Source organism: Mesoplodon mirus (assembly GCF_964341445.2).
Source record: "Mesoplodon mirus genome assembly, chromosome: 2".
Taxonomy (NCBI): Eukaryota; Metazoa; Chordata; class Mammalia; order Artiodactyla; family Ziphiidae; genus Mesoplodon; species Mesoplodon mirus.
Window position 1 is genome coordinate 151031012 of NC_138977.1, and position 13625 is coordinate 151044636.

The window sequence follows — 13625 nt, forward strand, 5'->3', positions numbered from 1 at the left end:
TTGTTTTCTCACAAAATGTGGTTTTTTTTTTTTTTTTTGCCTGATTCCTTCTGTTTCTAACAGAAGGAAAAAATAAGTAAGAAAGCACTTGGATTCGTTTGCAGCCAGAATTTATCAGTTATATGGGAAGTAACTGGACTTCCACACCTGGTTCAGGGAAGGTGAGGAATGAGCCACTGTCAAGATGCCAATACCAGGGGGGTGATTTCATCTGCAAATCACCACCACCTCCCCCATGTTTCTGTAGATCATCATGTATATTATATATGATATTATATATATCATAAAATAGCAGTGGGTTTTGTGTAGATTTTATAAGCTAGGCACCACTGATGTTAGTTCATGGAAGATGATCTCAGGGAGGCAACCACTAGACTCAGTGCCAATTACAATAATTCCACCATGAGGGCACTCATATACAGTCCAACAGAAATAGACTTGTAGATCTAGACGGACAGAGAGGTAAGTAGGTAGAAAGTCAGGATGATCTATTCTTGCTTGTGTTCATTCATTCAGTAACCATTTATTGATCACCTGTTAGGTACCCAGCACAAGGGGGGAGTATTAAATTGGGGGGTGAATATTTGAACAATACGCATAGCTTCAAGTTTTTTTTAATTTGGCACAGGGCTTCTAATTCTATTTCTGTAATATGTTGTGGAAGTAATAGCTTTATGAAGGCTTTTTATGATATGTTCTGTGTCGAATACTGAACCTGACGGCTGATAACAAAACCATGTTCTACCCTAATTTCATTATGATAAATGGGGATAAACGTAACCTTTAAGGTAAGAATAACCAAAATTATTAAGCTTTTATGAAGCAAAATCATAGCCAAGCTAGGCAGCAAGGGCCAGAAATGTATTCTTCCCTAATCAAGAGGAGAATTCACTCTGTCTGCTTTAACTATATTACTTCCTGTGAATTTGGTTAATCAACTGCATTTCAGATATTTATGTGGAAAGAGGAGCTCCCTAAGCAGCTTAGAAACCCACTGAATGCCATGTACCTCGGTATTATTTACAGTGATTTAAACATAATAGGTGTTCAATAAGTAGTAAGAATAAATGAATTGACTCAAACAGTTTTATTCTTTATGTGGCTTATTCCCAATAGAGATCAAATGAAAATTAGTTGCCTCATGGAATCTCATATTGAATTCCATAGTCACAAGCAACCAGGTAATCTTCTCAGGGGTAAACATCACAAGTTTGATGCAAAACAAATAGATAACTTAAATATTACATATAAAATAACAAATAGATTATTAGATTAATAATTATATAGATAAAGATTGTTATTAGATTAGATTGTTTCCATAACAAAGAGGATATGTAGATACTATCTAATCATTGATATTATAGCTTTAATAAATGCATAAGAAAACAATACAGTCCACTTTAAATATAAAGAACATCACTAATTATTAGAGAAATGCAAGGTAAAACTACAATGAGGTATCACCTCACAGCGGTTAGAATGGGCATCATCAGAAAATCTACAAACAACAAATGCTGGAGCGGGTGTGGAGAAAAGGGAACCCTCCTGCACTATTGGTGGGAATGTAAATTGATACAGCCACTATGGAGAACAATATGGAGGTTCCTTAAAGAACTAAAAATAGAATTACCATATGATCCAGCAATCCCACTACTGGGCATATACCCTGAGAAACCCATAATTCAAAAAGAGTCATGTACCACAATGTTCATTGCAGCTCTATTTATAATAGCCAGGACGTGGAAGCAACCTAAGTGTCCATCCACAGATGAATGGATAAAGAAGATGTGGCACATATATACAATGGAATATTAGCCATAAAAAGGAACAAAATTGGGTCATTTGTAGAGACCTAGAGACTGTCATACAGAGTGAAGTCAGAAAGAGAGAAAAAAAATCATATATTAACGCATATATGTGGAATCTAGAAAAATGGTACAGATGAACTGGTTTGCAGGGCAGAAATAGAAACACAGATGTAGAGAACAAACGTATGGACACCAAGGGGGGAAAGTGTTGGGGGTGGGGTGGGGAGATGAATTGGGAGTTTGGGATTCACATATGTACACCAATATGTATAAAACAGATAACTAATAAGAACCTGCTATATTTAAATAAATTAATTAAATTAATTTTAAAAAAACAAAGCTAAAATGTTTTTGGTTATTCTGTAGGAAAAAGCATATTAATAAACTAAGATACAAGAAAATGAAAATGATATATTTTTCTACTTAAGAAATGTCCTTTTGTTTAGTTCCTTGGCAGTTTGCTCACCTTTAACTTTATAAACATAATTAACTTGAACATTTTAAAATAATACTTCCCAGATATGTGTCTGTACCAACACTCCACTTAGTGATTTTTTGCCATTATCTCTTACTATATGGGCTAAGTAAAGTGAGAAATTTGGCCTCACAGACAAAATGCTACTTCCAAATCTATACAGCTAATAAAAATGTAATATTCAAAAGACTACCACTGCTACTGCTATAACCCTAGTTCAAACTGCATCATCATTTGTCTCCTAGACTATGGCAACTGCCTCCACTCTGTCCTCCATTCAGGAAGCAGAATGTTCTTCTTGATCAAATTGAATCACTCTTTTACTTAAAACCTTCCACCAGTTTCCCATCTCATTTAATTCCTTACCATGGCCCTTAAAACCCTTCAATAATAGTGCATAGATGTTTCTCAAGAGCCTTTCCTCTCTAGTAAGTAACATACTGAACAACTACTCTCCTTGACTGAATTATTGTTGTTTAAGGAATTAATACATTTTCTATAATTGATTTATTTCATTAGGGTAGACTATCAGAAAATGGAATTATTGCATCAAAGCATATGGTCTTCTTCCAAAGTAATAATGTTTAAGCTAGATACATAGTTGACTGTCCAAAGACTAGAGCTCCCAACCTCCCTTGCAGCTGGGTGTGGCCTTGTAAGCAGAATTCTACCTCTCTTGCTTAAAAGAAAATTGCTTGGCTTAGAGTTCTTTTTTTCTCCTTCATGCAAACTGGAACACAGACTTGCCTGTGACCGAGCTTCAACAACACAACTTTAACACTTTGGAAATGGCAGGGCAAGAGAATGGAAGGAAAAGTGGCCCCTGAATAATGACAGAAAGCAGAGCTGTTCTTCCAACCCAGACCACTCACTATGGACTGTTATATGAGAGAAAAAGAAATTTGTTTTTTTAAGACACCTTATTTGGTACCTCTTTGTCACAGAATCTTAGGCTCTATCCTAGTATAAGTGGTCATAACTTTCTTTTTTTTTTTGGATCACAACTTTTTAATATTGAAACTTAATTCATATTGCACAATTACTTAGCAGAAAGCCAAAAATCAAGTGACATTTCCACCAATGTGTACAAGATTACAGTTTTACTGCATTCTTGTCAACACTGAAGCTTATTTCTTTTAAAGAAAATCTACTAAATTGATAAAGGAAAATAATAGTATATGTTCTCTCTTTTATTATTAGGAAGTTAAACATGATTTCTTGTTCATTTGTATTCCATCTTTTGAGAATTGCTTATTCATGTTGTTTTTTATTTTTATTGGATTTTTAGTATTCTTGTCCATTTTGTTGACCTTCAGAGTTTGTCTTTTAATTCTGCTTTTGGGAAACATGCTGAAATGTTTTGTCATCAAATTTGTAATTTTTCTACTACAACTTGTTCCATGGAAAGCATTCCTAATGCCCAGATATTGAAACCAAAATACCATTACCTCACTAAAAAGAGTCAGGGTTTTTAAGGGAAAAGGCTGATTTCAGATCTGAGGCAGAGAAGGTACAAGGTAAACTTGGGACTTTCTCTTACGCCAGAAAGCAAGGAAACTATTGAAGAGCATTGGCGTCGTGTCAAAGGACATAGGAATCAATTTGGGGAGGCTCGCAAAGGCCAACTTCATCAAAGCATCTGCTCTAGTTACTATGGATACGTAAGAGCCACACCAAACTTGACTTAAAACAACATTTATTTTTGCTCAAATCTTTAGTGTCGGCAAGGCTCAGTGGGTCACCTGGTGTCTACTCTACTCAGTCAGTATCAACTGAGCATCTCAAAAGCTGGAGCCTGGGGACTTCCCTGATGGTGCAGTGGCTAAGAATCCACCTGCCAATGCAGGGGTCACGGGTTTGATCCCTGGTCTGGGAAGATCCCACATGCTGCGGAGCAACTGAGACTGTGCACCACAACTACCGAGCCTGCGCTCTAGAGCCCGCACACTGCAACTACTGACCCAGCGTGCTTCAACTACTGAAGACCATGCACCTAGAGCCCATGTTCCACAACAAGAGAAGCCACCACAATGAGAAGCCCGGGCACCGCAACAAAGAGTAGCCCCCGATCGCCGCACCTAGAGAAAGCCCGCACACAACAACAAAGACCCAACGCAGCCAAAAAAGAAAAAAAAAAAAAAGCTAGAGGCTGAAATCTACTGAGAGCTTGTTCACTTGCATGGCTGTTGTTGCCTGGACGTGAACAGCTAAGGAATGGAACAATCTGGACTTCTTAGTTAACTCTCTCTGTCTCTATGTTGTCTTTTGATATGCTCTTTTCAATGCGATGTCTTCAAGGTGATCAAATTTCACTAAACACTCATGTCCCAAGAGAGTGCCAGGCAGAAGTGATGGAGAAGTGTCAATATCACATTATAAGAAGAACATGTGAGACCAAATATATTGGTGTAGCTTTCTTTGGTAAATGTAATCACAGCATAATAAAGAATCCTATCATTGACTGATGTACTTAAATATATAAAAATCCTAATGACACTCAACACAGGGGAAAAAACCCACATTTGCCACTAATTGAGATGACAGTTATACCAATTCCTTACTCAAAAACTGGTAAAGAGAGAAATTTAAGTATTAATTCTTTCTTTTCTACGTGGAACTCTATTTCAGAGTAAAAATTAGCTCCAGTTGATGAGGGGAAGCTCTTCTTGACAGAAGAATTCCAATTAATGAATGCAAAAGGACTGAGGAAGTGGAAAAAAATCACCATTTTTCAACTTGTAATGGGATAAGTGGTTCAGGCAAGAATCAGCAATGGATGCTGAAAGCATTCAATATGAGGTTGACAAGGGACTGGATACTAATCTGCCACAAAGTTATCAACACACAGAATATTTACTTGTCTCAAGGGGAAAAATCATTACTTTACAATGGAGTGATGTGGCAATTTTCACGTTAACCATTAATCCAGTGATGGAGCTTAGATTATTAAAAAGTAAAACAACTAGGTATTATGCAACCCCTAAATTAAACAATATAATATGCACAGCACCGGGTCTTCCCTGGTGATCCAGTGAGTAAGACTCGATGCTCCCAATGCAGGGGACCTGGGTTCAATCCCTGGTCAGGAAACTAGATCCCGCATGCATGCCACAACTAAAAGCCCACATGCCACAACTAAAGATCCCGCATGCCACAACAAAGACCCGGGGCAGCCTAAAAAATAAATTAATTAATGAAAATATATATATATTCACAGCATCACCTATGAATATTCTTGACAAGAATGTTTTACCTGACTTTAGTCATAACATGAGATCAAAATTTCGTGTTTATAGAAAATACAGTGGAGAGTTAATGAAAAGTTAAATGAAACCAGAAGAAAACAATCATGTGAGTCCAGAGGGTGGAATTCTACCAGAAGATTGACCCAGTCTCTTCAACAAGTAAATATAATTTTTTAAATGGGGGAAATAGAGAAGGGTGGAACTTTCCTGAACTAACAGAGAAATAAGACCTACAATAGCCAAGTGGTAAGAGCCGTGTAGATCATTGATTAGATCCTGGTTTGGGAAAATTAGCTAAAAACAAACAAATAAAACAAACAAACAAAACAAACCACACCCTTTGGGGACAACTGAGGAATGTGTATTGGGTATTACAAGATATCAAGGAATTTTTGCTAATTTTTTAGATGTGATAATAATAGTATCATGCTTAGGAAAAATATCCTTATTTTAGAGATGCATACCATAGAATGTAGAGACAAAACATGACTGTAATTTGTTTCCAAATGTTTAAAAAGAAAATTAAGTAAATACGGCAAAATGTTAATAATTAGTAACTCCTATATAGGAGTATGTGGGTATTTGTCACGCTATTCACCCTATTTATTTTCATATTTCATAGGTTTTATAGTAAAACATAATAACACAGAAAAGTACTTCCCAAGTCCAGGTGTTTTCTAAATATTTACTTCTAATTTTTCTAATTTTTATGGTTTGATTTTTTTTTAACCATTTAACAATTTAAGTTACCTGGACTGTTTTTTGCATTATTTTGTCTTTCCCCAATTATGAAAGCAATTGCCCTAAAAAATTATTAAATAATCCTTCTATTTCTCCTCAACTGTTATACTTCTTTTGTCTTTTATTAAATATTGATATATTAGTCTATTTCTAAGATAACCATTTCATTGATATATCTTATCTATAAGTGTCATTTTAATTTAATTATTATAGCTTTATGCAATGATAAAACAATCTTGTCTTTTCAATTTTTAAAGCCATTACTGTCCATTTGTTTTTCTGTTGTTATTATATTCACAAGTTTGGTTTATTTTTTATATTCCACATATAAGTGATATCATACAGTATTTATCTTTGTCCATTTGTTTTTTGGGGTAATTTTTGAAATTTGCCCCCAACCTACAAAAAAATCCTATTTTTGTTTGTTTGTTTGTTTTCTATTGGGGTTTGATTAAAATTGAATTGGAAAGGATTATCATCTCTATATTACTGACAATTAATACTTAATCTCACTCAAATATTAGCTCTAGTTTTAATTCCTCCTCATATTGAGTTATTATGTGCTTTCTTCAAATTCCTCAACCTCACAGTTTTAGTTCTGCTCTCTGGAGTGACATAAAATTTGTGAACTCCTTCTACATAATTGAAGAGAGCAATTAAGGTCCCAGTTTATTCAGCCGTTTCCTGTTTGACATGATTTTTCACTCTCTTCATTGTCCTGCTTACCCACTTCGAAATATGCTCCACTTTGTCAGTGTTTCCTCTTGAAATGTGAAGCCCAGATCTAAGGACTCAAGACTCCAAATATATGTGATCTGAGAAGCACAAAGAAGGGATTATTATTTACTTTATCCTGAACACTCAGTTGTTATTAATGCAGTCTAGATTTGTATCCAGTTTTCTTGGCAGTCCTCTACACTATTGGCTCAGAATGAGCTTGCAGCCAACTAAAATCATTAGAACTTTTCCACGGAATTGTTCTTAAAATAGATCTACATTTTCTTGAATATAAGCAGATGAATGCTGAATCTATTTGTATATATATTACTATATGTACCCTTGTGAAATTTCATCTTTTCAACCTTGGTCCATCATTTCAGCCTGACTATAAATCCTAATTTTACTTTTCAAGGAGTTAAAACTTAGTCATCAGCAAATTTAATAAACATGTCTGACAAAGAGTAAAGAACCAAGTCCAGTGACAAAATAACCAAATGCTTCATTCTGGGGGATTGCCCAAAGCTGAGTTAAAATATTGGATCTTCAGCATTTCCTTACCAAATAGGAGACCTATGAGAAAAAGGAGCAAGGTTACTTTGATCTCACCTGCTCATCGTAAACCCATACTGATTCCTAATGATTATCTCTCCCCAATCTGAATGCTCATACACCTCCTATTTTAAAATTCATTCTAAATTTTGCTGAGAACCAACGTCGAACACAATTATACATCAAAATCCAAAGTTTATCCCCTTTCTGAAAATATGAATAAAAATCATCCATCACCTAGAATCTCTGCCATTCTCCAGCTCTCCTCAAAGAATAGTGACTGTGAATTCCACTTACACATTTTTCATTGTTCTGCTATACCATTCCTTAAGTCCTAGAGCCATGAACTTATTATAGTACCTGCATGTACTTCTGTGAAGGTGTTTGCATACACATTTGTCTCCTCAATCAGATTTTAAGTTACTTAAAGAATACTGAGTCACATTCAGTTCAATTCAACCTACACTTAATGAATGTCAGGTATTTTAACAGCAACTGTGAGAGAAGACAGGGAGGCAACAGAGAAAACAACAGAAACAGAGATGCAGAACAGCACAGTGTGTACAGGGACTAGAAACAGTTCTGCACTGCTGGACTGAGAGTTATGGAGTAGCAGGAAATAAGAATGGAAGGTACTTTTAAGTAACAGCCTTTTAAAGACCTCAATCAGAGAGTCCCTTGGAAACCATGGTAAAAAACTTCAACTTTATCCTTTAGAAGAAAGTGGGAAACAGGCCACCCAAGAGCCAGGTTCCTCTGCAGTCTCATTTTGTTTGCCCCACATAATAACAACAACAACAAAAAAAGATACAAAAATCCACAGACCTATCTACTTTGTCACAGTCCCTACATCTTTGTGGTCTTAAACTGCAACCAGAATATTGGCTCTTGGTACACTGGACCTTTGTCTGGATCCTTTATAATGGGCTCCTCAATGCCTAGGTCAGTGCCTTAGTATGTTGCTGGTGGTGGGAATGTAAATTGATACAGCTGCTATGGAGAACAGTATGGAGGTTCCTTAAAGAACTAAAAATAGAACTACCATACGACCCAGCAATCTCACTACTGGGCATATACCCTGAGAAAACCATAATTCAAAAAGAGTCATGTACCACAATGTTCATTGCAGCTCTATTTACAATAGCCAGGACATGGAAGCAACCTAAGTGTCCATCAACAGATGAATGGATAAAGAAGATATGGCACATATATACAATGGAATATTACTCAGCCATAAAAAGAAACGAAACTGAGTTATTTGTAGTGAGGTGGATGGACCTAGAGTCTGTCATACAGAATAAAGTAAGTCAGAAAGAGAAAAACAAATACTGTATACTAACACATATATATGGAATCTAAAAAAAAAAAAAATGGTTCTGAAGAACCTAGGGGCAGGACAGGAATAAAGATGCAGACGTAGAGAATAGACTTGAGAACACAGGGAGGGGGAAGGGTAAGCTGGGACGAAGTGAGAGAGCAGCATGAACATATATACACTATCAAATGTAAAATAGATAGCTACTAGGAAGCAGCTACATAGCAAACGGAGATCAGCTCGGTACTTTGTGACCACCTAGAGGGGTGGGATAAGGAGGGTGGGAGGGAGATGCAAGAGGGGGGCATATGGGGATATATGTATAGGTATATGTATAGCTGATTCACTTTGTTATAAAGCAGAAACTAACACACCATTGTAAAGCAATTATACTCCAATGAAGATGTTTAAAAAAAAAAGACTATGTTGGTTTCACCCCAATAGATGCAAAAAAATCATCTGACAAAATTCAACATCCTTTCATGATAAAACCCTCAACAAATTGGGTATAGGAGGAATGTACTTCAATATAAGAAAGGTTATATATGACAAGCCCATATCCAATCGTACTCAACAGTAAAAAGCTGAAAGCATTTCCTCTAAGGTCAGGAATAAGACCAGGATGCCCACTTTTGCACTTCTATTCAACACAGTACTGGAAGTTTTAGCCAGAGTAACAAGGCAACAACAACAAAAAAGGCAACCAAATAGAAAAGGAAGAAGTAAAATTGTCTCCGTTTGCATATGACATGCTCTTATATATAGAAAACCCTAGAGACACCCCCCATAAAAAAAAACTATTAGAATTAATAAACAAATTCAGTAAAGTTGCAGAATACAAAATCAATGTACAAAAATAAGTTGTGTTTCTATACACTAACAACGAAGTATCAGAAAGAGAATTTTTTTTTAAAAATCCCACTCACGATAGCATCAAAAATAATAAAATACTTAGGAATAAATTAAACCACAGAGGTAAAAGAGCTGTACACTGAAAACCATAACATACTGATGAAAGAAATTGAAGATGACACAAATAAATGGAAAGATACCCTATGTTCATGAATTGGAAGAATTAATATTGTTAAAATGTTCATACTCCCAAGGCAATCTATAGATTCAACGCAGCTCCTATCAAAATTCCAACGGCATTTTTCACAGAAATAGAAAAAAAAAGAAAAAAACTTCTACAATTCATATGCAACCACAAAAGACCCTGAATACCAAAAAAACCCTGAGAAAGAAGAACAAAACTGAAATCAACATGCTCCCTGATTTCAAACTATATTACATAACTATAGTATTCAAAACAGTACATTACTGGCAGAAAACAGACACATAGACCAATGGAACAGAATAGAGAGCCCAGAAATAAACCCATGCACATACATTCAACTAATCTTTGACAAGGGCACCAAGAATACACAACAGGTAAAGGATAATCTTTTCAAAAAATAGTGTTGGGAAAACTAGACAGCTACATGTAAAAGACTGAAATTGGACTCTTATCTTACACAATACCCAAAAATTAACTCGAAATGGATTAAAGACTTAAATGTAAGACCTGGAACTGTAAAAGTCCTAGAAGAAAACATAGGGAAACAACTTCTTGGCAATGATTTTTTGGATAGTACACCAAAAGCACAAGCAACAAGAGCAATACTAAACAAGTGGGACTATATCAAACTAATAAACTTCTGTACAGCAAAGAAAACAAACAACAAAATAAAAGAGTGACCTACAGAATGAGGTTGCTCACATATCCAATAAGAGGTTAATATCCAAAATATATAAGGAACACACACAACTTAGTAGCAAAAAATATCTGATTAAAAAATGGGCAGAGGACATGAATAGACATTTTTCCAAAGAAGACAAACAAATGGCCAACAAGTACATTTTAAAATGCTCATTGCTAGATTGTTTCAAGATGGTGGAGTAGAAGGACATGCTCTCACTCCCTCTTTCAAGAACACGGGAAGCACAATTAACTGCTGGACAATCATCAACAGGAAGACACTGGAACTGACCAAAAAAGATACCCCACATGCAAAGACAAAGGAGAAGCCGCAATGAGATGGTAGGAGGCACGCTATCACAAAAAAATCAAATCCCATAACTGCTGGCTGGGTGACTCATAAACTGAAGAACACTTATACCACAGAAGTCCACCCACTGGAGTGAAGGTTCTGAGCCACACGTCAGTATTCCCAACCTGGGGGTCCAGCAAGGGGAGGAGGAATTCCTAGAGAATCAGACTTTGAAGGCTAGTGGGATTTGATTGCAGGACTTCGACAAGACTGGGGGAAACAGAGACTTCACTCTTGGAGGGCACACACAAAGTAGTGTGTGCACTGGGACCCAGGGGAAGGAGCAGAGACCCCATAGGAGACTGAACCAGACCTACCTGCTAGTGTTGGAGGGTCTCCGGCAGAGGTGGGGGGCAGCAGTGGCTCATCAAGGGACAAGGACACTGGCAGCAGAAGTTCTGGGAAATACTCCTTGGTGTGAGCCCTCCCAGAGTCTGCCATTATCCCCAGCAAAGATCCCTGGTAGGCTCCAGTGTTGGGTCGCCCCAGGCCAAACAACCAACAGGGAGGGAGGCCAGTACCACCCACTAGAAGAGAAGCGGATTAAAGTTTTACTGAGCTCTGCGCACCAGAGCAACAGCCAGCTCTACCCACCACCAGTCCCTCTCATTAGGAAACTTCCTCAAGCCTCTTAGATAGCCTCATCCACCAGAGGGCAGACAGCAGAAGCAAGAAGAACTACAATCCTGTAGCATGTGGCACAAAAACCACATTCACAGAAAGATAGACAAGATGAAGACACAGAGGGCTAGGTACCAGAGGAAGGAACAAGATAAAACCCCAGAAAAACAACTAAATGAAGTGGAGATAAGCAACCTTCCAGAAAAAGAATTCAGAATAATGATGTGAAGATGATCCAGGACCTCGGAAAAAGAATGGAGGCAAAGATCAAGATGATGCAAGAAATGTTTAATAAAGATCTAGAATAATTAAAGAACAAACAAACGGAGATGAACAATACAATAACTGAAATGAAAAATACACTAGAAGGAATCAATAGCAGAATAACTGAGGGAGAAGAATGGATCAGTGACCTGGAAGACAGAATGGTGGAATTCACTGCTGCAGAACAGACTAAAGAAAAAGGAATGAAAAGAAATGAAGACAGCATAAGAGACCTCTGGGTCAACATTAAATGCAAAAACATTTGCATTATAGGGATCCCAGAAGGAGAAGAGAGAGAGAAAGGAACCAAGAAAATATTTGAAGAGATTATAGTTGAAAACTTCCCTAACATGGGAAAGGAAATAGCCACCCAAGTCCAGGAAGTGCAGAGAGTCCCATACAGGGTAAACCCAAGGAGAAACATGCCGAGACACATAGTAATCAAACTGGCAAAAATTAAAGACAGAGAAATATTATTGAAGGCAGCAAGGGAAAAATGACAACATACAAGAGAACTCCCATAAGGTTAACAGCTGATTTCTCAGCAGAAACTCTACAACCCAGAAGGGAGTGGCATGATGTACTTAAAGTGATGAAAGGGAAGAACCTACAACCAAGATTACTCTACCCGGCAAGGATCTCATTCAGATTCGAATGGAGAAATCAAAAGCTTTACAGACAAGCAAAAGCTAAGAAAATTCAGAACCACAAAACCAGCTCTACAACAAAGGCTAAAGGAACTTCTCAAAGTGGGAAACACAAGAGAAAAAAAAGGACCTACAAAAACAAACCCAAAATAATTAAGAAAATGGTCATAGGAACATACATATTGATAATCACCTTAAACGTGAATGGATTAAATGCTCCAACCGAAAGACACAGGCTCGCTGAATGGATACAAAAACAAGACCCATATATATGCTGTCTACAAGAGACCCACTTCAGACCTAGGGACACATACAGACTGAAAGTGAGGAGATGAAAAAGATATTCCATGCAAATGGAAATCAAAAGAAAGTTGGAGTAGCAATACTCATATCAGATAAAATAGACATTAAAATAAAGAATGTTACAAGAGACAAGGAAGGACACTACATAATGATCAAGGGATCAATCCAAGAAGATATAACAATTATAAATATATATGCACCCAACATAGGAGCACCTCAATACATAAGGCAACTGCTAACAGCTATAAAAGAGGAAATCGACAGTAACACAATAATAGTGGGGGACTTTAGCACCTCACTTACACCAATGGACAGATCATCCAAAATGAAAATTAATAAGGAAACCAAAGCTATACATGACACAATAGACCAGATAGATTGAATTGATATTTATAGGACATTCCATCCAAAAACAGCAGATTACACTTTCTTCTCATGCGCATGGAACATTCTCCAGGATAGATCACATTTTGGGTCAAAAATCAAGCCTCTGTAAATTTAAGAAAATTGAAATCATATCAAGCATCTTTTCTGACCACAACGCTATGAGATTAGAAATCAATTACAGGGAAAAAAACATAAAAAACACAATCACATGGAGGCTAAACAATATGCTACTAAATAACAAAGAGATCACTGAAGAAATCAAAGGGGAAATCAAAAAATACTTAGAGACAAATGACAATGAAACCACGACGATCCAAAACCTATGGGATGCAGCAAAAGCCATTCTAAGAGGGAAGTTTCTAGCTATACAAGCCTACCTCAAGAAACAAGAGAAATCTCAAATAAACAATCTAACCTTACACCTAAAGGAACTAGAGAAAGAAGAACAAACAAAACCCAA

General features: G+C 36.7%; 1 protein-coding gene across 3 annotated transcripts in view; it reads right to left on the bottom strand.

The window, feature by feature from the left end:
• Nucleotides 1–13625, bottom strand: part of ANK2 (ankyrin 2) — a 710377-nt gene that overhangs the window by 600843 nt on the left and 95909 nt on the right. The gene's annotated exons all lie outside the window — the stretch shown is intronic.